General features: G+C 48.4%; 1 long non-coding RNA gene across 1 annotated transcript; it reads left to right on the forward strand.

Moving 5' to 3' along the window:
• Positions 1-11,786: 11,786 nt before the first annotated feature.
• Positions 11,787-13,717, forward strand: LOC132081138 (uncharacterized). Its single transcript, XR_009419641.1, has 2 exons — positions 11,787-11,925; positions 13,298-13,717. It is a non-coding gene; the product is annotated as an uncharacterized LOC132081138 (long non-coding RNA).
• Positions 13,718-25,356: the final 11,639 nt, after the last annotated feature.

The following is a 25,356-nucleotide window of genomic DNA, read 5'->3' on the forward strand; positions in this document are numbered from 1 at the left end:
TGTGGGTGAGGGAACATTGAAAGTGTCCGGAGAAAACTTCTCGGTAGGACTGTAACCAGCCAGATCTGCAAAATGGAGACACAAAGTTTAACAGAGAGGCAAACTTTAACAGAGGCCACCATGTAAACCTAAAGCATCTGAAGCTCCATAATTCCTGGGACACATTTCCTGGAGATGTGTAAACAGCTGCACAGGGAAACATGCTCCTGCTGGCAGACACTGAGGCAGGCCAGGACAAAACCCTGAGCCACTTGCCCAGAGCTGGCACAGGCACAGCCAGGCCTCTGGGCTGCCCTGGGACAGCAGGGAGCCCAGAGCCCTGTGCTCCCCAGGAATGGCTCAGCTGCACATGCACCCTCCTGCTCCTCTGCCTGCCCCACAGCTCAGCAGCCCCACAGCTCCAGGGGCACTGGCAGCAGCACAGCTCATTGCAGGGGCACATGCAGGGCACAGCTGTTCCCTGGCAATGTGCACAGCCTCTCTGGGCTGCCACAAGACCCTTCCTGCCAGCAGAGATTGGCCCAGCTCCCCCCTCACCTCTGCGTGTGGCTGAGCCATGATTGCCTTCACCTTGTCCTCCATCTGGAGTTGCTCCAGGCCCCCATGCCATGACTAGGAAATGTGATGGAGAGAGTGGGGGCAGATGCACACCCTTCCTTAGGATTTCGTCATTTTTGGCACAGCTCAAAAGGTAAATCCAGAGGTGTCCAACTCAGCGCTTCCTCAGCTTTCTGGAGAACATCTTGCCTTCACCAGCTCAGCATTTTGGAGAGGTTTTCCCGCACATGTGGAGGCTTGCTGGCAGCACATTCCTTCAGCTGGGTGCCCATCACCTTGCAGAGGGCAGAGGCCAGCTTGGTGGCCACGGTGCGGACGCTGGCGCTCCGCACAGGCAGCGCCTTGTTCTCCAGGCAGGACCAGAGCACGGGCAGGGCGTCGCGCTGGGCGACTTCAGGGCTCCTGGCATGAACCCCCTGCACAAGCACTGCCGGGACAGAGACACAGCTCCTTACCCACCAGCCTCCCTGCAACAAGGATCTGCCTCTGCTTCTGCTTCTTGCCAGCCTCTCTGGCCAAGAGCAGCAAAACAGCACCCAGAGCCCCTTGGTCCAGAAAGGGGTAAAGCAGCTGATCATCCTGGAAACAGAACCACCAACCCCTCAGCACTAATTGCTCCAACCAGAGCCCTTGTCCCTGCGGAAGACTTCCTACCTTTACTAAATTATTTCACAATCTCTGCATGAGCAATGAATGAAATGTCCAATTGCCTTTGATTTCCATTAAGAAGTTGTCTAAACCCGCACTGAAGATTTGGAAATGCACCATAGAGAGGAAATGGAGAGATTTCTAATAAAAGGGATGATTCCATTTTTGTAACTTTGATGCCAAGTGCCAAATGTCTAATCTGGCTCTTCCCGGTGCTCAGCGGCACACAGCAAAGGGCAGGATTAGAACACACCTCAAAACTCCAGCCCACCAGAGATGGCTGCTGCCTGACAGCTGGATGAGAAACATCCGTGGCCAGCTGGTGTCTTTGGCAGAATGCTTTTGGGGCTTCCTACAAAGAGCTGTTTCAAACCTCAGGCGTCTTAGATAATTACCCAAACCCCATTGCCCGGGCATTTGGACATCTCCACCTTTTAATGCCACTTCCCCTCTCAATGTAAATGGCATTTTTTCTTATAATGTCCACTTGAATAGGGGCATAGAGAAATAAAAATGCTACACAGGGGACTGAAATGTAACCAAAAAACGAGTCTTTCCTCGTATTGTCTCTGAAACCTCTCTGTCCATTTTCTGAACTGAATTTTATCAAACACAGACAAATATTTACTACCAACAGGCTTCTTGCATGGCAGATTTGGCTGAGAGATCAAAACCTGAAATGCTCTGGAGACCATTCTTATTTTCTGATCAGACAAAATGTTATCTAGCAGCCATTTAATATTCTGTGGTGGAAGAGACTTCATTTTCTCTATGCTGTTAATCCACCAGCAGTCATCAACATTGAAAGAGCTCCTGCAAGTACCCAAAACAAATTCTGCTACGCAGGAAAGGGTTGTGGTACCCATTTTAAAATGAGAATGCATTTGAGTTTAAATGCAATTAAAGACATCGGTGACTACTGAACGTGAGGAACAGCTGTCTGTTCCTACTAGAGAGAACATCTGCTCTTTCTAAAGTACTCATAATTTATGGTTAATTCCTTTATTTGAAAAAGATATCAAAAGAACTGCTAAACTAAATTCCCTATTGCTGGAGATCTACTTTATTCAAATGGTCTTTAAGGCCCTTTGACATTCCCAATTGCTAAACATGCCCTTTTGAGACTCCTAATAAAGACACAAAGTGTATTAAACCTTGCATTTAAAGATGTTGGCATAATTAGCAGTGGATTTAGCCCCAGTTAAAGCAAGGCTATCAGTAATCTTCTCCACTATATATTGAGATTATCCTTTTTCCATTCCTTGTCTATTGCTGACATAGCAAGCTCCGCTGAGGAATCAATTATCAGCTGCATTTGTAGCATTTTGGGCAGCGCTGACCCGGGCAGACACTGTTTGCACACCCTGAAAGGCTCAGTCCAAGGCCCCTCTGGCAGCACAGGCAGGAGCCTCAGCACTCTGCTTCTGTCCCTGTGCCCCAGAGGCTGCCTTGCACTAAACCCGTGCCTCTGGTACCTCTGTTGAGTTCTGGCCTAAGCTGTGACCCCCAGGCCCTGCACGGTTCAGCCTCAAAACTTTCCAAGAGAAAAACAAGAATTCTGTGAGGAGAAAACAAACTGATGCCCTGAAACAGCATTTGCCACAATTTCCCCTCAAAGATCACAGATGTCCCTGAGCTCCCCAGAGAGGAGCCAGCTGGGGCATTTTGAGCCCTCCCTTTGCTGGAGGTGGTTCTGAGATGCCCCAGTGAGAGCTCAGCCCCAGGCCGAGCGCTGCCCCCATCTCAGGTGCTGCCCAGCCCTGCAGCAGCCAGGGAAAACCTGCCAAACCCACCTGCCTTGGCCATGGGGCAGCAGGGACACGCTCAGCACCTCCTGGTTTGGAGGAGCTGCTCTGCTGTCTGCTCACAGGCATTCCCTGTAAATGCTCCCTGGGAAGAGCTCTGGGCTCAGAAGGGGAGGCCAAACCTGTGATCCGCTCGGTGACATCCAGCAGGGCTTGGCCACTCAGGTGATTCCATTGGTAGCTGAACTCTTTCAGCAGGGACACTTTATCTACAAGGGAAACACACGTTTCTGCTCACTTTTCTCAGGTCATAGGAGAAAGGGCAGGGCCAACCCCATTTTATAAAATAAAGTACATTTCTGCTGGGTTTTGAATCCTTTTCTTCTTTCCTTCCAGCCTACTTGGCAGGGTTTTAAATTCCAAAAGAAAAGCTCTCCTCTCACAGTTGTAAATCCAAAGTTGTCTGCTGTAGCAGGAGCTGTGTTAAAACATTTCACATCAGGGACCTCAGGAGTTCAGTCACATAGAAGCAGTGAAAAGGTTTTGCATCCCCGAGCACAAAGGAAGAGCCCCATACTTGGGACACAGAAAGGCACTGAGTCAGGCAGTTCCTGAGTTCACAGAGCAGCTGGGGAGGAGAAAGTGGAAGCTCCCCTTGAAGACCTGCCTCTTCAACACTCCTTTTTTCAGGCATATTTCCCCAGTGCAGCATTCTCAGAGCTGACATAAATCTGTGTGGCAAAGGAATTTAGAACAGCCCTTGCCTATGTAGTTAATTGCTGTGGCCATCTTGCCCCATGCAAAACAACACGTGGAACAAGGCATCCTTGACAGCTGGGTTTATACCTGTTTGATATAAAAAAATGGACTTGGTGAATCACAAGTTCCCCTCTGAAAACAGAAGACAAAGAAGAAAAGTGGAAAATAGGCAGCTAATGCCTCTGATGTAGAGCCTTCCAGGTGGCTGCTCTGCAGAAGCTCTGATGGGTCAGTGTCCCTTCATGCCAACAGCAAAGCTGTTCATTTGGGAAGTCAGACGGGGCCCAAGCAAACTCCAAACCCCCTTTGCCTCTGAACTGTAGCAGAGCTGTAGCCCAGGACTTGCTCTTCAGACAAGCAGCACAGAGCCAAGGGCTCCTGGGACTGTTGGGAAATGCTGATCCCATTCCAGCCTGTTGGGGATGGTGCATAAGGACTGCACCTGCACAGCCTCTGGTGGGTGTCAGCTGCAGTGTTCCACAGACAAGAGCAGCTGTCAAGGCACTCAGTGCTCTCTTGTGCAGGACAGACAGAGACGAAGCTGAGGAGAGTCCCTGCCAGGGCTCAGCCTTACCCAAATGAGCAATGGATTCTCCCAGTGCTTTCACAGCTGCCCCACGAACCCTGGGATCCTTTGAGTTCAGGTTCTTTGTTATTCCTTCCACCAAACCAATGATCACCGGGTTCAAGGCATCTTTCAGGGCTCCTGTGATTTCAGCCAGCACATCCAGCACCCTCTGCTGCACTTTCTCGTGGCTATCAGATATTCTCAGGACAAAATATTCAAAAATCTGTGAAGAGAACAAGCAATGTGAAAGCTGGATTCAAATGCCCCTGTTTGAAGAGTGGCTGTAGCGGTCAGCAATGTCAAAGATGAAAGTGATCCTTTCTGTCAGGGCAGCACTCGCTTGGACAATTTCACTGTTTTCCTGTGGGCCACTCACTGGAATGGTGGCACAACCTCATGCTTGTTGAAAGATTTTCTTCTGTTTTTAGGAGGTTTGGCTGGGGACGGAATGGTTCCTATGGTATTTCTCTCCATCTATAAATCATTAAATCAATTCCATTTATTAGAGCTAAAGGGTACCTTTGCTTTGAGTGGAAGCAGATGTTTACAATGCCTGGTTTTCTATACAGTTGCCTCAAGTACTGAGGGCAATTATGATTTTGCCAAAACTATGGCTGGAGGAGATCTAAGTTTTCTTTTGTTTGTCTCAGAGCCAGTGTCTGGAGAAGAGCAGGGCCCTGATCAACTCTTCCAGGATCCAGACAATTTCTCTAAGTAACAGGTGGACTTCTGAAATGTCATGTGCTGTACAGCTTTCATTAGAGCAGGTTCAGTCCCTTGACAGCCTCATTATCAGGCACCTTTCCCTGGAAAAAGGGAAAAAGCTGGGAGGAGAAGGCAGAGATGAGTCCTTAGCTGTTTTCCTCCTTTTCCAAAGAGAAAAACAGACCCCCAAGAAGGGTGAGCACTGTCTTTACCAAGAGGAATAGGAACAAGGATGGAAATGAGCAGCCAGAGCTGTGCCTGTGTAAGACAAGATGGAGTATATAGAAGTATTCTTAAATGAAACAACTGGGTTTAAACCAACCCAGCCTGATACTTCTCTTCCCTATGCAAACCCATTTTTGGTCTAGAGAACAATTGCCATGCTTTCAGGGGCTGGATTCCCTTCACTTCACCCAGCTGGGAGTAGGAGAGAGCAGCAGTTACACCAGCAGAAAATTCTGCCATCATCTGATGAACAGCATCAATAGGCACCTGCCAGACAAATACAGCTGGACTGAAATAACTTGTCCTGAAGCCTGGACCTGAATTACATTTGTCTGGGTGAGAGGGACCAGCGTGTCCCAAACAGCCAGGACAGAGTGCCAAGACACACTGAATTAACTTTGCTGCTACAGGCTGAGGAAAGGAGCTAAAGGAAAGGAGCAGCAAAGATACCCTACATACTTGGGCAATGTTGGTGGAGATGAGCTGGGGGCTGGTTTTGCACAGGTCTAGGAGGAGTTCCACTCCTTCCATCCGTGCCTGAAACCCCTTGGCTTCCAGGAGATGGTAAAGCTTCTGGAGCAGCTCCGTTTCTTCCACAGCTGGAGGTGACGTGACCTGGGCTTGTGCACGGGGTAGGAGGTGTCCATCAGAGGGAGATTTCACCCTGGAAAATAAAACCAAATGAGGGCCTCGTGGTGATAATTATCATAGCATGGCATCCCCATAGTGGAAATCATTAGCATTGACTCCATGATTCCAGAAGGCTGATCAATCACTCTATTATACTATACTATACTATACTATACTGAAACTCATTGCCCTCACAGACAGTCTGATACAGACAGACCAGACTGGGCAATTGAATCCAAAACACCATCACCAGTGGCCAATTAAGAAATTACCCTTTGGTAAACAAATCTCCATAACACATTCCACACATTCACAACAACAGGTGCAGCAAGTGAGGATAAGAATTGTTTCTCATTCTTTTCTCTGATCTTCTCACAGCCTTCCCCAGAAAAATGCCTGGGAAAGTCGTGCCTGCTGCTCTCTATGGAGACAGCTGCAGCCACAGACAATACCTGCAGTTAATTGTGAGCAAAACATCTTGAGCAGCTTTCCTAATTATGTGATTTCAAGCTGCAAAGTCATGTGGCTCTGAAGAACAACATGGACCTCATGACAATCATTACAGGAGACAATCTGCCAGTGACATTCTCACCAGTGCTCACTCAGGAAAACCAAGGCTGAGATGCATCTGATCTGTCTTCAGATGGCTGCCAGGGCACAAAGGTCACTTTGCTTTGTGGAGAAAGAGAGACACTACTGCCAAGTTTAAATGCCTCCTCATATGGGACGTGTGTGTCTTAGAATAAGGAAACTCATCACTCCGGAGAAGTGTCTCTGCAACCAGACATGACAATCTGGAAAAGTAGCTCAGATGCATTCTGAACAGATAAACAGGGCCATATTTGAAGGATTCAGAAAATCAGTAAGGGAGATAAAAACAGAAGGCAGACATCCCAGAACTACGCTCACATTTCATTTGCTTCCCTGGAGACCAGATGCACAGCTTAAAAACCCCACTGGGAACAATTCTCCTGATCAACCTGTCTCTTCCATGAGCACAGGAAGATGCCAGCTGTGCTACTGAGGCATGTGGTCACTTTCCTGCCACTGCTGAGCAGGACAGAGCTAAATAAATCCCCTCTGCTATCAGAGGAGAACAGGTACAAGCAGCTCTGCAGCTGCCATGAAGAGACAGCAAGGAGCAAATTCCTGTCTTAAATGCTGATTGCAGCACAGGGGGAAATAAACCAAACATGCTGTCCATCAAGCAAATTCCATGAAGGACAGGAATATCAAGGCAAAGAGTCCACATTGAGACACCTGTTGACTGAAGTTGTTCAGGAATTGCCTTGCTCCTTACTACTCAAACTTGGCACTGTTTGAGGGTAAGGAAACCATGATTCCTCCAGGCCAAACCACACCGATGAGAACTGCATCTTTGTGGAATGGCATCTTGCTTCCAGACTGAGATTTCTCATCAAAACACTCATCTGAAAAAGACTCCACTCAGGTGAAAAAAAAGCCCTGTTTGAATTTACTTGTCCCAAGTCATGCAGCAGAAACTTGGCTCTCTCCCAGCCTCCACAACACTGCCCTTGCCATGCACTGGATCGTCTGAGCTGCCACCAGTGGGTGTCTGTTTGTCTCTCCATTTTTGTGGAAACCCCTCCAGAGAAGTTGTGTTCAGCACAATGCACAAGTAGACATTTTTTATCCTAGAGCATTTGTAGGGAAAGGAAACAATCTGTGGCATTGGTCATCTCTGCCAGACAGTTTTTCCTGAGGAAGAGGCATGTAAAGCTTGTCATGTGCTTTGTCACATCTGACAAAAGTGCTCAGTACCGTTTGCCAGCAGACAATGTGGCCTGGGGCTCCTCTGAGCCATCGTTCCTCTCCTTCACCGGCTCCTTGACAGATGGGCCTTCAGCCTTCTGGTTTTCCATGCCCTACAAAGACACAGAGAAACCCCATCAATCTTTAGAGTATAAACCAGGAAATTCCCTGTTGAAAACACAAGTTAGAACCAGGATCACTGCTACCAAGGCTTTCGGAAACATTTCCTAATTTATAGATGGAAACAGACCAGAGATTCAGTGAAGCCAACTCTTTGTTTTCAATAGCCCAAGGCAGGTTATGGGTGCTACCAGACTCAGCAGCAGTCTAAAATCCTAAATTCCTTAGTCTTGAGTATAAATGGAAATAATGCAAACTGGCAGGCAACGAGTGTTCGTGAAGGAAGCAGCAGAACAAACTGGACTCTTTGGCCCATTGTGTTGGAAGTTGATTTGGTTCAACACTCACTCTCCCTGTGCCTGCACAAAGGCAGGCTCCCTTCTGTAATGTCAATTAAAAATATAAAATCCCCTCCCAAACAAACAAAGGATTTTCCACTGAATGCTGCTGAATTCACCAAGCTTCTTCCAGCCCCACATGGCTGGACAGCAGGGCAGTATTCCCAAAAGACAGACAGTAATTGCAGTAACTAGGATTGACCTGGACATCTTTTGTAAATTTGGGAATTTTCTTGGCACTACTACTTCCAGTGGCCTTTGCAAAGACTGTTATCTTCAGAAGCACAATTCTCACTTAATTGCTTTACAGGGGGCAGAGTAGGGAGAGCATGGTGGGGGCTTATGCTTAAATGTAAACCCGTTTTCTCCTCTTTCCCTTTCCTCTTTGTGACCAGTATTGAAAATATTCAAAAACCCAATTTTCCCCTAATAATATCAGTTCCTTTGTGGTCTGCTGATGAACAGGCTGAGGATTAACAGCTCATTCCAAGGAGCAAAATGATTCAGCAGAAGAGGAATGAGCTAAAGACAGATTGGGTATGTTTGATCTCATATTAGCAGTGGCAATACTTGCACAAAGGAGACATTTCTCCTGCCAAGCACTTACTTTCGTCTTAATTCTTGTCAGAATATCTTCCAGGTCACGGGGGGAAAGAGATTGTTCCAATAGCATTTTAAATTGTTGATGATTCAGCAACATCTTCACCATCTCCTGTCCATAATGCCTAAGGAAGGAAGGCAGGCAGGAAGGAAACAAAAGAAAAGTGAGCAAACAAAGGAAGAGTGTTAACAGAAGAGGCTGATACCTTAAACTCATCAGGTGCAATCCCTGCATAAGAAGGCATTGCCTACTCAGCAAAGAGGGAGATTTACCTCACTTGACACTGCACAGTGCTGTCAGCTGAACACAAGAGGCAAGAGGAGAATGTGGGGCCACAGAAAAATACCATTTCACTCTGAAACTGGGGATGTGCTTCTGTGGCATCAAAGGATCCCAGGAAACAAGCAAAACACATCTGCTTTGTTGTCAGAGCCTATTAGCAGTGTCTTGCTGCCATTGCACAATAATTTGCCTTTCTTTAACTGGCAGGGAAGCCAGGACAAAACACCTCATGCATCCTATTGATTGTTCTATACTATGGGTATGCACAGGTACAGCTAGTGGCTCTGGTGTTCTTGGCAGCTATTCATGGGAATTTCATCACCAAAGGAAGGGAATTTTGGTCGTTTGGGTTGATTTTGCCACTAGGAAACCACAGTTTTCTTCAAGAAAAAATGTGGAGCTCACTGAGCCAAAGATAACAGCGTTCTAGAAATCTTCAGAACAAGTTTAGAAAGACTGAATATGTTGGCTAAAGACCCCTGAAATATTTCTAGCAAAGTCTGAAATTAATGAGAAATGGATGTTGGGATCCTTCAGCGATGAACATTAGCCAACACTTTGGCTTTGTGTTGTGCACCTAAGGCCCAACAAAACTGTTGGACTGGGTGATCTGAGCTCTTTTGATCTCAGTAAAGAATCCTTCAAGCCACAGGAAAAAGGTGGCAATGCTCCTTTTTGCTGGCCAACCTCAGGTCTCCCAGCACAGCCATTTGCCCAGGCAGCCCAGAGCAGTGGTCACAGTGCCAAGGCTGACAGAGCTCAAGAAGAGTTTGGACAATGCTCTCAAGCACATGGAGTGACTCTTGGGGTCACTGCACATGGCCAGGAGATGGGCTCGATGACCCTGATGGGCCCTTCCAACTCAGCATATTCCATGATTCTATGACCCTTATTCACACCGTGAGGTAACTTCATATTCCCTTTAGTTTCCACTCTTGTGTGGTTTCACCTTTACAGCCAGACACAAAACGGCTTTCCTGTTTTGGGAGGTGAATGCAGATCATTACCTTGTGTCCTTGTGGCAGTCCTGAGCAAGCTTCCCTGCCACGTGTGGCAGCCTCTCAGCCCTGGGGGTGCCTGCGAGCTGGGTGACTCCAATTCTCTCCACCAGGGACAGGAGGAGTTGGGCCGCACACTCGCGCACCGGGGCGGGGCGGCTGCTGGGGAGGAGAGAGCAAACCCTGGGCACAGGGACAAGGAGCAGCGGCAGCGCCGGCCTTGGCCAGAGCTGCTCCCTGCCCTTGCTGGGGGAAGGAGCCCGGGCTCTCCCTGCGCCTTCAGACACCTGCACAAGGCTCTGTCCTCAGCTAAACACAAAGGTAGCATTGCACACTAGGCCTGCCTGCACGGAAGAGGGAGGAATTCAGTCTCCCTGCACTGTCTGATACTCAGTTTCTTTCACAGTATTTACTCTGAGAAAGATTAAAGAAATAGATGACATATGAATAATTTAGAAATTAAGGACAATTGATGCTGACCCATCAGAGAGCACCCAGTACACAGAGCTACAGCAGGACTGAGGCTCTTTCCACCCATTTATCCCCAAATCTGCAGACCTTTGGAAAACAACAAATGCAGGGAAAACACGTGGTGGGCTGTGAAGTTGCAGAATATCCAGCAATGCAGCCTGTTTCTTCTGTGGGGCTTGGCAATGGATCCATCTGAATGTTTTACCCTATTGCAAAGCTGAGGAAAGGGGGGCAGGCAGTTTAGCCAGGCTGTCCTGCTCTAGAGAGTGTCTCTTGGGAACTATCAGGCCCAGCACCAACATTTAAGGCAGCATTTGCTTCAACTGTCCCATGGCTGTCAGCCTGTGGAGGTGCCTGTAAAGTGATTCATCTTCTCAAGGCTAACATGAAACATCAGTTTGCATAGAAAGTAGAGCTCTAAGCCAGGACAGTCACACAAGGCTCCTTTGGCAGGAGCTGCACCTGCTGTGCAGGCTGTGCCACACCCAGCAGATTGTTCCCCATGTGCTCCACGCCCCAGCAAGGACCCTCCTCATTTCCCAAGTTAATGGCATCATGAGGAGACATGGTTTTCCCTGGGCCTCTGTGGTTAGAACTGTGAAATACCAAACACTGCTCACAGCTGCAATTGCAATTGTCCCTCTGCCCACAAAAGCACAAGGCTCTATCCTTGGCCTTTGCAGGCTCTTTCCCTTCCCCATCAGTCACCACATCTAGGAAAATCTGACAGACTGGGAGAACTCCAGGAAGCAGCAGGAAGCTGAGTCAGAGGAGCTTTAGTTTGGATATCAGGAAAAAGGGTTTTTCACCCAGAGGGTGGTTGGGCACTGGAACAGGCTGCCCAGGGCAGTGGTCACAGCACCAAGCCTGACAGGCCTGAAGGAGCATTTGGAGAACAATCCTAGGCACTTGGTGTGACCCTTGGGCAACGCCAGGAGCTGGACTCCATGGTCCTGATGGGCCCCTTCCAGCTCCCCATATTCTACACTTCTGTGATTCTGAGAACTGATGGGCTGCAGGAGGGCAGAAATAGGTGACAAGAGGACAGAAGTGAGGTTGGTTGGAGAATCAAGTCACTGAGTTCATAGAAGATGCAGAATACAGGACCCTTCCCTCCAACCATTCCCATTCTCTGTCTCATCCCTTCTCCCTCCCACACACACAAAGGTGAAGAATATCACCAGAAGAAGAAGAAGAACCTACTTGACTCCCATGTCCATGAGAGCAGTTGGTAAAGGAAAGTCATCTCTGGGTCTGTGCCAGGGCAGAAACTGCCACTGAAGAACAGAGGTTAAACAAAGGGAGCTGGGAGAGCCTTAGAGATGTGAAAGCAGGAGGTGGAGCCTGGTGTCTCCTTTCTCTCCAGGCTACATACCTGATAGCCACAGTAGGGACTCCACAGCTGCGGCAGCCCAAGCTCCTCTCGGCTTTGCTGCGTGACTTCCTGAGCTGCTGCCTGCAGACAGACGAGGAGCAGCGCTGGTCTGCCAAGGAGCTCCTGCAGGTAAAATGTGAAGGGGCTGCAGGTGAAACAGGCTCTGAGGGATGGGCTCCTCCTCCACTCAAGCCCAAGGCAGCAGATGAGCCCCCTTCCTCCTCACCTCCACTCTTGCTGCTCTTCAGATGAAAATGGTGAGGAATCCTAGACTGGGCTGGGCTGGCAGGGCCCTGTAAATGTCCTGTGGTGCAAGTGTCCTGCAGTGAGCAGGGACATCTTTAAAGAGATCGGGTTGCTCAGAGCCCTTTGCCACTGGAGCCGGAATGGTTGCAGGGATGGGGCACCTACAAGCTCTTGGGGTAAGCTGTGCCAGGGTGGCACCATGCTCCGAGTAAACAAGTTCTTCCTTAGACCTATTCTGATTAGATGCCCTTAGTGTTTAAAACTATTTGTCCATATCCTATTGTAACTGGCCCTGTTAAAAAAGATGTCTCCCACTTTCTTCAAAGCCACTCTGAAGTCTTGGAAAGTGGCAATAAAGTGTCCCTGGGGCCTGTTCTTCACAAAACTGAATAACTCCAGCTCCCTCTGCATTTCCTGTGAGGAGAGGTGCTCTGTCCTCTGACTGTTTCTGTTGCCCTCTTCTGTGATTTGGTGGAGTGTTCAGTTTTATCTAATGGCAAAAGAATTGAAGTAGAGCAATGCAGGGTACAGAGACATGAAATGGTGGTGGAGGAACCCAAGGAAGCCAGTCCCAGCCTAGGGGTCAGAGATTTGGCTGTGGGCCGGAGGGGCTGTGGGGGGCTCACTGTGAGCCTCTGAGGGGCCCTGGTTTGTGCCCCCCATCCCACCCTCAGAGGTTTCTGCCACGCAAACAGGGACAGCTGGGAGGGACTTGTCCCAGCCCCATCTGCTGCCTGGCACGCTCAAGCAGACGGGAACTGTGCCAGGGTTACTGCCAGGTTGTGTGGCAGAGAGGGAACTGCAGGGCCCAGTGCCACTGGGCTGGCCCTGCTGGGAAGGAAGGTGCCATCCAGCACACGAGGGGCCGGGCATGGAAAGGCAGACACTGCTTTCTGTCCCTGTGGGAATCAGCACAGTGCCTGTCTTTCAAAGGCAGGCACCTATGTGAGTCATTGGAGTTTCCTGAAAGGAAGAAAACCCAGGGACAGAAAGCGCCATTTCTAGAGCACTGGCAGGGCAAAAATCCCAGCATGATGAAGACATCACAATAAACAGACGAGTGGGATTCTGGGCCAGGTTTGCCTGTGATGGCAAGGTCTTGCACATTGGGGATGACTGGGGAGCAGATGGTGCCATTGCTCCTCTTTCTGGGTCTTTCCAGGAACTTGATGTATCCTGATTGAGTCCCTGAAGCAATGAGCTTGGAAAGTAATGGTTCACTGTTCTTTGTTGTATTTTTTTTTCCGGTGGACAGCATCCATTTGTAACTTCAGCCAAGCCACCATTCATCCTGGCACAAGTCATCAACTCAGTGAAGAAGACGAATAACCCTAACCCTAAACTCTAAACCTAAAACCTAACCCTAACCTTAAATGCTAACCCAAACCCTAACCCTATCCCTATCTCTATCCCTTACCCTTTCCCTAACCCCAACCCCAAGCCTAAGCCAAAGCCTAAACCTAAACCCAAACCTGAACCTAAATCTAAGCCTAAAACTAAGCCTAAGCCTAAACCTAAGCCTAACCCTAGGAGACGAGAACATAGCAATCATGTCAAGATGTTATCTCTGTTACCAATTTAGAGTAGGATTGTGGAGTAGGGTTGCTAAAGAGATTTGTAGCATAGAATTATAGATTAGAGTTGTAATTAATAAAGTTTCTGAAACATCAACTCACTTGGAAGATTCTCCTCCTTCTGACCCCTTCAGAAAATTCAACATTTCCTTCTGAATTACCAATTGTTTTTTATTGGTACTAAGTCACACATATGGCTTTTTTAATATGGTTTCATAAGTTGTGAAGGTCCGCCCGAAATAAACGGGTGACGAATGATTTTTGGGTGCAAAAATAACCAACACAAGGCACAGGGGTTTTGCAGTAACAAATCAAAAAGGTGCAATTTATTGATTATAACCACAGCTAAATATGCGTTTGGTTAAGGGATCCGGGGAAGAGAAGGGTAAGACAAGGAAAAAGGGAGGAAAGGAGGTCAGGGAATGGGGTATAGCTACCAAAACGTGATGTCTTCGGGGTCCCGCCGCCGAAACTCGCTGGTACACGTCTTGGGGAGTACTCAAAGGACAGTCGGGCCGAACCCCAATATATATACTGTTCTTGGTTGGGGGAAGGTAACTGAAATTAGGTTTCCATGGAGGGGAGAAGTCCATTGTTTTCATGGCCGAATGCTCACATGTACGTTAAGTTTTCCCCCTCCCTGAGTTGGGAGGGAGTGCAGTCCCAGTCTCTGGAAGGAGGTTGCCAGGGGGGTGCCATGGGGGTGCCATGGGGGTGACAATAGGGTGCCAGAGGGGTTCTTGGTTCCTTGATGAGGGGATTCTCATCTCAGTTGGTCCATCACAGTGGTTGAAGACAGGCAAGAGGGGTCTTCTCATGGAGCATGGGGGGAGCCACCCCAGAGCTCAGTCCAGCCAGCTCAGGAGTTTGGAAGAAAGTCCAGTTCAATTGTCCAGAAAAGGGCAGCATGCCCCCTTCGAGTACAGCATGGCGTGTTCTGCAAACATCACTTGTGAACACACTAGATAAGCAGGAGACTTTCTTTCTCAACCAGCTCAGCAGCTTTAACCCTTCGGTAGTCTTTTCTCATGACAATTGTGAGGCAAAAAATGAAGGATTTTCGGATGGACTTCTACATAAGTGAGGAAGGCTCCTCTTCATTCATCCTCTCCAGACCACACTGCCTTTGGAATATGACCCACTGGCTGGTTATGGCACAGCTGTGGTATTTCTAGTTGAGGCAAAAAGGGCAATGGCATTTGAAGGCAAAACCAAAGGAAGAATGAGGCAGCCCAAACACCCTGTGCAGATGCAGGCCTTCAGCTGTGACTGGAGAGCAATGGGGTTCCTGCCACTTGGATTTGTATCCCTAAATGCAATAATCTCTTTGGCTGGAGGAGAGCCTTGCTCAAGTGAGAAAGCAGAAAGATCAGAGAGAGTGCTCGGGAAGGTCTCCTGTGGCGCAGAGCTGTCAGCGCCTGTGAGGTGAGAGCGGGCCCGGCCTTGCCCGGGCTGGAGCCCCAGCAGAGCCCCGGCAGAGGCCGGAGCAGCCTGAGCCCCGGCAGAGGCAGGCTGGAAGGAGGCCCTTGGAGCTGCAAGAGGCAGCAGCCGGGCCCTGGGTGCCTCTTGCTGGGAGCGGGCGAATCCTCCGCTCTCAGGGCCCAGGTGGCAGCTGGCTGCTGCCGAGGGGAAGCGCAGCCGTGCTGGGCACAGCCCGGCCTGGAGGCCATGGCCGTCTGGAGTGTGCCCAGGAGCAGAGAAAGGCCAAGGGCAGCCGCGGGCCGCTGGGCTGGCTGAGGATTCCTCCTCTTCTGCCAGCTGCCCTGCAACTCCTGGCAAAGGCCAGCAGTGTGTGCAGCACTCTGGGCACCGGGGCAGGGAGCCGGGCTGCTCGGCAGGCTGGAGCACAGGGCAGCTCCTTCAGGCCCGGCACTTGTGCCAGGGAAGCGAGGCCAGCGTGAGGCAGGGACAGCTTGGCAGGGCCCATCTGCAGGAGCCAGCGCCTCACGCAGCTCTGGGAGGAAGCGCCTGCAACCCTGCAGTTCTGCACTGAGCCAGAGCAAAGGTGTGAGATGCAGAGTGTTTGGCAGAAATATTCAGGCCCACCAGGCCAGCCTGCTTTGTGCTCTGTGGTGCACAGCAAGCGCTGTGCAATGCAGCTCTGAGCTGCTGGGAGAGAGGCAGTCGGGGATGTGCCTGAGGTGAGTCAAGGGGTTAGCTGAAAATGTAATGAGGATAATTGAAAAGTGCAGATGGGTCGAGGGCCCAGCTGGGAATAGAATTGGGATAGTAGAAGATTGCATATTTTAGTTAAGATTTTAAAATGAGGTAAGAAGCTAAGTTAGTAATACAGCTAGCAGAAATCATGTGCCTTAGTTAAAGAGTACCAAATATATGAGGAACATAAAGCTAGGAGTGACAGGGATGGAGGAAGCAATTGTGAAGAAGCTGAGACCATAGAAAGACCTTGCCTTAAGAATAATTGAACAGTTAGGAGAAGCTTGGACCATGAGCAGCAGGTCACAAGGTCTTGCCAACTGGCCATGGGAGGAGAGTTCACCATGAGGAAGACTGCTTTCTTCCTCCCATACAACCACTCCCTCATTTAAAAATCTCACCGATCCAGTTAAGGGAATACAATTGCGCAGCTGTAATAGATATTCAGCTGATAAAAATGCGAAGCAGGCAGGTAATAATTATGTATTATGGGTCCTTAGAAACCTAATGTAAAACCTTTTCTGTAGAAATAGAGAGCAGGAGTCTGCAACTCCTTGCACGTGTCTTTGGAAACTAGTTCACAGGTGACCAGGGCTGCAATAAATACCCTTCTTTTCTACTATAATTAGTTGAAGAGTCATCTGTTTGTGCTTCAAGGGTTATGCTGGAGTAGTGAACTGATTTGGAAGGGAGCAGAAGAGTTTCAGCAGGCAATTTTTGGAACAGATGGAAGGCTCTTGTGACTGAAGGGAAAGCCATTTGGAATGGAGAAATGATCCCAAAGTCCATCCAATTGTATCTTTGTGTCTTAATTTAAATCAGAATTATTATAGATAGCTTCATGCAATTTGTCTACAAATTTATCAAAGTCTTCATTCTTTCTTTGACAAATCTGTGTAAAAGACATAGTTGTAACTTATCTGGAAGTGCAAGAAATGCATTACATGCTATTTGTTGGCTCATCTGTAAGACTTGATCAATGCTCCTAGCCTGGGCAGTGGCAGTAGCCCAGGGCCCTTTTGCCAAGTAACTGTTGTGCTGTTAAACCATACAGAGGATCACCCTTCACTCTAGGTCTTGCTGCTTCTTGAGCACACTTTTCCTCCCAGCTTTTATGAAACATCACCTGCTGATGGGGTGGCATTCTAAGTCTGATTAGGGTATGCACATCAGCTGGAATTAATGCGTTAGATGGAAAAATATACTGCAGAAGTGACTGTGCAAGTTGGCATTTTCAACCAAATTGTGAAAATGCAGCTCATCTTTTCTAAAATCTTCCAGTCGAAAGGTTCTCAAACTCTACTTGCAGCATTAGTTACTACAAGAAAAGCTTCTACATCATTGGAGAGAAAAGCCCCTTCTACAATAGCTTCTGCAATAACTTTTTTCTACTTTTGTTTCTCTTTGGTGGAGATAAAGCTTGGCCTGCAATTCCTCAGAAAGGATTAGGAGGACCATGCTAATTTGGGAAATTGACACTGTTTGCCCCTAGCATTCAACAGATGCTTGACATCAGGCACAAATTCCAACGTCCAAAATGTAGTGAGCATCTATTAGGCTCAGACTGCAAGGATAATGTAGAATTGTGGAATTGGCCTTCGGTTATCCTGGCATCACTTTTTACACCAGGATTAGCTTCATCACAGGCCCTTATATCATTCAAATGATTGGCTTGTTGGACAGGAAAACAAATTAACATTACATCTGCAATCCGGAATGAGCTTACCACTGATGTAGGTAGCATACACCACGCTGTGTTACAGGATAGGACTGCTATAAATTTTTTGTTGCTAGCACAAGGAGATGAGCGTGAAGATTTTGAAGGGATGTGTTGCATGAATCTCTCTGACCACTCTGGATCTATTGACAAGAAATTGTCATTCCTTAAGGAGAATATGAAAAAGCTCACAGTGGTTGAGAATTCTTTTGATGAGTGGCTAAAATCCTGGGGAATAACAGGCTGGCTCAAGGATTTAGTACCCTTTGGCATAATGATACTTTGTCTTCTTTTTTCAATTCTGCTTGTAGTGCCTTGCTGTGCAGAAAATAATTGAGCGTGCTTTTAAATCAGTCTGGCTTGTGCAAAAACAAAACCGGGGAATTGTTGAGAGTTTTTTGCAGATTGGGGAGTTCTGGCTAGACAAGGGCCATATTCAGCCGATGCACAATCCAACCTGCTTGTACTAATGGACAATGGACACATTCACAAACAATGGATAATGGACATATTCAGAAATGGGGTTGGTATATCCTTGAGAAAAATACAAGAAGAGTCATCAGGACTCAGCAAGTTTGACAGCAAGCTTGGGAAAGAAGGAAAAAATTGAACCATGAGTGGGCCAGAAGACGACAGCAAGACGCGTGAAAAATTAGGTGATCCAATCAGCATTCTAATTTAGATGTGTAAACAGCTAGGATTAACCAATCATGTATTAGCTAGAGACACGTGGACAGTAGAGATTTATTATAAATATAGTCTTTTTAGGGATAATAAATTTGGTTTCACTGGATCATATTGGTTGTGGTGTGATATCCCTGAACCTCCGCACCCCGCACAAGGGCAGCTGGGGAGGCCCAGCCTGGGCAGCAGCAGAAAGGAATTTCCCTGGCAGGGCAGGGCTGTGGTGCAGCACGTCCCCAGCAGGAGCCTGGAGCAGCCCCAGGCTCTGTGTGGGCAGGCAGGGGCAGGCAGGAGGCAGAGCTGTCAGCAAAGGAAGGGCCCAGCCGGGTGGGGCAGCCGGGGGATGCCGACAGCCTGCAGGGACAGAGGCGCAGGGCAGGGACACCGTGGGACAGCCTGGGCTGCACAGGGCACAGGGATGGGCAGCAGCTGCAAGACAGCCCTGCCAGAGCCAACATGGGCAGCACTTTGGCTGTGGCTGCTGGCCCTGGGCCTGGGGACACGAGGGGACAAGTGACCCTTGCAGGCCTGGGGCCTCATTGCCTCCTCGTCCCTGCTCAGCAGCCTGGCAGGGGCCGACATGCCAAAACTAAGCTCACAGATGTTGCAAAAGCAGGGGAAAAAAGTCATGGAGGAAGACACAACTTAGGGGCAAGATATGAGGGAGATGGCACGGACACTTTAGAAAACATCCAAAAAAAGAAAAAAATCTTTCCCAAACTCAAAGCCATCAAATGGCATGGCATGCAATCAAGGGCAGGGACATGCACCAAAGATTCCTCTATTGGTCCCCATTGAAATCGCAAGATTCCTTTTCCCTTCCCGAAAGTAAATGAAATTTCCTTTCGGGAAGGTAAAAGGAATCTTGTGAATCCCAAAAGAAAGGCTTACAAACACTCTGGAAAGGAGATACGTTCAAATGAAATGCAATTGAAAAAAGCAGAAAATCGGGAATTTTAGTGTCTTCAAAAAATATGCTGTGAGGAAATCAGCTGCATTGCAAAGGACCAAAACATGCCAAAACTAAGCTCACTGATGTTGCAAAAGCAGGGGAAAATGTCAAGAATGAAGACACAACTTAGGGGGCAAGATGTGAGGGACATGGCATGGACACTTCAGAAAACAACCAAAAAAAGAAAAAATCTTTCCCAAAGTCAAAGCCATCAAAAGGCATGGCATGCCATCAAGGGCAGGGACATGCACCAAAGATTCCTCTATTGGTCCCCATGTAAATCTCAAGATTCCTTTTCCCCTCATCCTTGGCTTTGCCATTCCAGTATCCACCATCTGCATCCTGTACACCATGATGCTCTACAAGCTGAGGAACATGCACCTGAACTCCAATGCCAGAGCCCTGGACAAAGCCAAGAAGAAAGTCACCATCATGGTCTTCATAGTCCTGGCTGTGTTCCTCTTCTGTTGGACCCCCTTCCACCTGGCCACCATCGTGGCTTTGACCACTGACTTACCCCAGACCTCCATGGGATATTTCCGTTTAATCAAAGCAGCTGTTATCTCAGAAAGAGGATGATGCTTAATTTATAATAAAAGTTCTGCCAGAAACATTATTCCTTTGTTTCCCCCAACCATTCACTAAAAGCCCTCAGTCACTTAAGAACTTTTTAAATAATTTCTAGTATTCACTACATGGCCAATTACTAAAGGAGCTCTGACCCTGCAGGGCAGTTAATGACCATCTCTGACATATTTCTTACATGTATTTTTTTTTCCCAACATTTTCTTCATCAGCAGCTAACCAGGTACCTTGCCCTTTTTATCTTCTGTTTAATCCATTTACTCGCATCCTCCATGGCACAGCACATGAGGTTTCCACAGAACCAGCCTGCACCAGTGTTGTAATGCGTTTTTAAGTTTCTCTTATGTTCTCCCATTTTATGAATTGTTTCCCCCTTTGTACCGTGTATGATGGTTCTTCCCTCCCCAGTTTTCCCGCCACAGCTCTCCTTGCAGTTATGTTACTATGGTTACCCCTGCCCCCCTTAGCTGTCAATCGCTCAAGTTATGTAACTTCCCCTCCCCTATTGTACCATATAAGTAAGTTTTTCCTCCTCCCTGGGCCCAGTCAATCACCCCCCCACTCCTCCCAGTGTTCGAGAACTTTCTTCTCTTTGGGGGTTGTGGTTGGCTGGGGGTCCCGGGGCTCCTCCTTAACTTTATGTTTATTGGATATGTTTGTTTGTCAGTTATGTTATGCACCTCCCTATATGTTCTCCTATTGGCTAGCTGGGTTTCCCTCCCTTCTCCACCCCTTACCTTTAAAACCTTGCCTCTCCTCTTGTTCCTGGCCATTTGCTGGTCGTTGCCCTCCCTTCGTTGGTACCTGCCATCCTTCAATAAACCGACTTCAACCCCCAGCAAGTGGTCGCTCCCTTTCCTCGTCTCGTCCAGCGTGTATAATCCAGTCTGCGATCCAGCCCAGCCCGAGGCCACGACGCCAAGGGGGGCTGGCCTCAGATGCAGCAGGGGCGTCGGCCGTTTCCCCTCTAGCTAGCCGGACTTTGGGCCACATATGCCCTCGCACACACCAGCCACTATTTCACAACTCACCCATAAAATCCCAATCTTTGACACTTCCACCTCTTCATCTTCCCATCCAGGGAGGGCAGTCAAGGTCAGCCAGATGCAAACGAGTGTTTGAAGCTGAGGTGTGATGAGGCACTGATTGCTTGATGAGCACGGGAGGAGGAAAGGTCTTGGCTGTGCCTTGGTTCTTAAATCATCCTCAGTTGTGCAGGAAAATTAAGGACAGAGCAGTGATGCTCCTCTGACCAGCTTCCCCATGGCATTGTTCCTGTCACGAAGTCAAAGACAGGCAGGTCACACATGTTCTCTTTCTCTGACTCCTGCTGGGATGACAACATTGAAAAATAGAGAAAAATTATAATTATCAGGGGTTTTCATAGTGTCAGCTCAGGATTCCCCCTGCTCTTGCAGTAGGGGAAATGTTCATCAGGCAAAGGATATGAAAAAGAGCTTCAAATTGCCCAAAATCCCAGTAAAAATATTTTTTTCCTATGGAAACCTTCATCAAAGCTGGTCACGCTTCAAGCCCTTTGTGCCCCCATTTCCTGATGTGCATCTCCCAGTGGGGTCTTCCCACTGCTCCAGGGACCCCACACAAACCTTACAGCCCCCCACAAACACACCCCCAGGAGCTGCACCCTTCCCTTGTTTGCATCCAACTTTGCAAAATCAACACAAGCTCTTCAGAAAGGGCTGCTGCCCACTTTTCTTATTTTTCCTCATTTGGTGGAACATTTTCATTCTGTTGTTGTTTGGAGCAATATTTTAATATATATGGCTGAGCTGCTTAAAATAGTACAGCAAGATACTTGTGTGAGGGGTGGAAAACTGAGCTATCTCACATCCAGTGTTTGTGTTGTTGGAAGTCTTCAATCCCACCTCTCTGGTGGGATGAAATAGGTGCTACTAATCCAATTTCCAAAGTATCATGCATCAAGCTGACACTGTTTTAAGACTTTAAAAACCCCAGCCAATTTAAACAAACCTCTGCTCCTTTCCATTTTCTCTGTTCCACAGTTTATGATAGAAGACAGGAGAGAAAGATTGTTTTGGGAACAATGTTTTCAGCACTCTAAAAATAATATAAAAACTGCTGTGCCACACTCTCAGCTGTTACAGCCCCAAAAAGCACAGGCTGTCTTTGCTCTCAGAGTCACAATTGTGGTGGGATTTCTACCACACCAGAGGACAATCAATTTTTTGTTTTCTCCTGGAAATAACTACAGCACTTCTGGGTAGCAAGGCAAACATGAGCCTCTTTCAATGGCCCTTGAAACTGGCCATGTGAAATGAGGGACACAAAGCCAAAGGCCAGCTGAACCTGTGATCTCTGAATGTCTTCACAATCTTCCCAGGAAGATGAATGGCAATCACTGTTCTGCCAGGGAAACTGCATCTGCTGGGAATGGGGTGTAGAAAATGTGCTTTCTGCTCCTCTCAGAGCCAAAATTCCCGCACATTTCTTGTAAGTCCCTCTTAGAAAAGGACCATATTCAGCTGAGCGACAGTGAAGCAAAATGGCAATCCAGGAATAAATGTTCCTGTGCACAACATCCTCCATTCACATGGATGCTTCCTCACTGGCACACAGGAACAAGGAAGGAACAAAAACGCATCATTGTACATCAAGTCAGATGTGTTGAGGGATGAACAGATCTCACAGGCATATGGAAACCTCCCCTGAAAACCCAGTCCAGGGAGAGCCTGAGCTGTTTTGTGGTTCCAGGCATGAAGATGCTCAGGACCTTCCACAGATGCTCAGGATTGTGCCTGGATCTTGCTCTGGAAATGCCAGTGGCTCAGCTGAGAGCTGTGGGGATGATTTACACTGCACTGAGAGGGGCCACAGGCCTGCAAGGGTCTTTCATCAGGAGCAAACAGCAGACTGGAGGGTGGGGAATGCTGATCTGAACCACTGCTCATCCTTCACCTTAATGTGGAGCTGCCCCCAAAGTTGCCATCTATCACTTTTTATTTTTCTCCTGTTGGGTATATTTTGGAGCAGCTGTTTTATGTGGCTTTTTATGGTGATTCTGTGGGAAGCAGCCATTTGCCTGCTGTGATATCCTCACAACTAACACTAACTCCTCATTCCCTTTGGTTTTATTTGGGGTTTTTTATCTGTTTGATTGGTTTGCGTGGGTTTGTTTATTTGGGTTTTTGTCTGTTTTGGTTTGAGCTTTTAATTTGCTTTTTTATAAATGACTGGTAAAGTTGGCATGGCCAAACTCAAGAAAATGTAAACCAGGCTTGACTTTCCAGAAATTACTTTTGGCTGGGTTTAGCTGCACCCCCAAGCTCAGGATCACCAGTATATTTGCAGGTTTTGCTCTGCATCATCAACCTGCCCAGACTCTGCTTGGTGTTTCACAAATGGAGAAGACAGTGGACATTGTGCCAAGCTTCATTTCAAACAGAAAAACCATCAGCATGACAGAAAAGAAGAAAAAAATAAAATTGACCAGTTAGAACAAGTGTCCCACCATCTTGCCCTCCACTGTTATTAATTTTGTACATTTAGAGGCAAATCTGGGTCTAAAGCTTCCATCTCTCAGTTCCTGATGCTATTTGCTACCCTTCAGCCTTGACATCCCCTGATCTGACTGACTGCTGTCCAAGTGGCACTGGGGATGCTCAGCCTGAAAAGAGGAGACACTGGGAGGCCCCACTGTGGCTGTGCAGGACTGGGAGGGTCCCACAGGAAAGAAGGGGACAGAGTGTTCAACAGGGCCTGTGGTGACAGGACAAGGGGGATGGCTTTCAACTGCCGATTGATTGGAGCTGGATCTAAGGAAGCTGCTGTTTTACACTGAGGACAGTGAGGCACTGGCCCAGGCTGGGCACAGAGGCTGTGCATGCCCCATCCTTGGGAACAGGGCTCCCCCAAGGTCTGGGGGAAGATTGCTCAGCTTGGAACAAGATGATCTTCAGGGTCTGTTTCAAGCCCAACCATTCAGGGATCCCCAGTGACCACTTCTATTGACCCTGGAATCTTGGGATCTCTGTGATGTCACATCCCACGTTCCAACTGGAACTGCCACCCCCCAGCACAGAGCACAACTCAACCACTGGCCCTTGTGTCAGCCTACCGTGCGGTCTGCGCCTGCTCAGCCTCGTGACTGTTCTCGCCGCTCTTCTTGTCACCTGCCCTCTGCTACTCCCATCAGTGCTGAGAGCTCCCTAGTGCCTGCATTTTGTCATCCATCACTTCAGGATGCTCACGTTTATCCTTTGTCTCATTTGTCAACTGAGGGAGGTATGGTGCCATTCCATGGAGGTGGACACCTCCAGCTGCCCGAGTGGGCTGCAGCTCTGTGGGGATGGTGTGGGACAGGGACCCCACTCTGAGGTTTTGCCACCTCTGCAGGCTGTCATGGACAGAGAGGAAGAGATGGAGGTGGATATGGATACGGAAGAAGAGATGGAGGTAGATGTGGAAGAGGAAATGGAAGTGGATGTTTATGAGGAAGAGGAGGAGATGGAAGTGGAAATGGAAGAATACATTGAGGACATGGACATTGATATAAAAGACGAGGAAGAGGAGATGATTTTGGGATGAAGACCAATGCCAGCAGCAGGACAGGCACGTGATCCCCACAGGCAGAGTGGGTCCCCTGCTGCCAGACTGGAGCTAGGCTGGTCCCTGCTCAGGGACGTGGCACCTCGCAAACTGGAGTCTGGTGGCCACACGCTGCCTGTCCTGTGCTCACTTTGGGCGACTCAAGCTCCGTTCCAGACCCAGCCAAGCCCAGCTCTGGTAGCAGAGTCCTGCTTTGCCCACATGTGCCAACCTGGGGACACATGGAAGAGCCCTCTGTGCCTGATGCAGTGACCATGACACCTGCTTTTCTTCCAGCACTGATGAACATTCCAGACAGCGCTGGCACCCTTTTGTACATAGTTCTACAGTTCTACATTGTTCTACAGTTTTTTGTATTTAGAATAGGATTTAGAACTTAAGACTTTAAGAACTTTTTGTCTTCTACAATTAGATTTAATATAGTTTAGCTAGATAGGTTCTTATGTATATACGTTCTATGGATTGTTGTTGTTGCAAATGTTCTTACATTCTAAAATTGTTCTGTATTGTTGTTGATAAACAATTCTGTAATAAAAATTTTTTTTTCACACCCCCGTTCTCTTACCATTTGCATTGGGCACAGGCAGCATTTGCAAAGTTGTGGTTTCCGCTTGCTCCAGGTTCTCAGGGCTGGAGGTCCCTGGGGGAGCTGGCACAGCCACCCCGGGAGTGGGGGCACCTGTGCACAGAGGGGTCCCACTGACAGAGGTCACCCCCTCCCTGCAGTTTCTCTGGACACACCTGGTAGCTGCAGGGGCAAATCCCAGCGTGCCCTGTCCCATGGGATCCCATGTTGGAGCAGGGCTGAGCCCGCCTGCTCCTGCAGAGCCTCAGCCATGGCTCTGCCCTTGGGAGCCCAGGGCTAAGGAGGGTGCCCTGGGCTGTGGGGAACCCCTGTTCCTGAGCACCCTGAGGGGCTGGACCAGCCTGGAGGGAGCCCCAGCCCTACATGGACCAAGATTTCCCTTGGAAACCCCGTCTGTGCCCAGACTCTGGTACAAGCACAACAGGAATTGATCCTCCTAGTTAAAGGTGTTAATTGGCACAAATTTATCCCT

Source organism: Ammospiza nelsoni, chromosome 17, assembly GCF_027579445.1.
Source record: "Ammospiza nelsoni isolate bAmmNel1 chromosome 17, bAmmNel1.pri, whole genome shotgun sequence".
NCBI classification, from domain to species: domain Eukaryota; kingdom Metazoa; phylum Chordata; class Aves; order Passeriformes; family Passerellidae; genus Ammospiza; species Ammospiza nelsoni.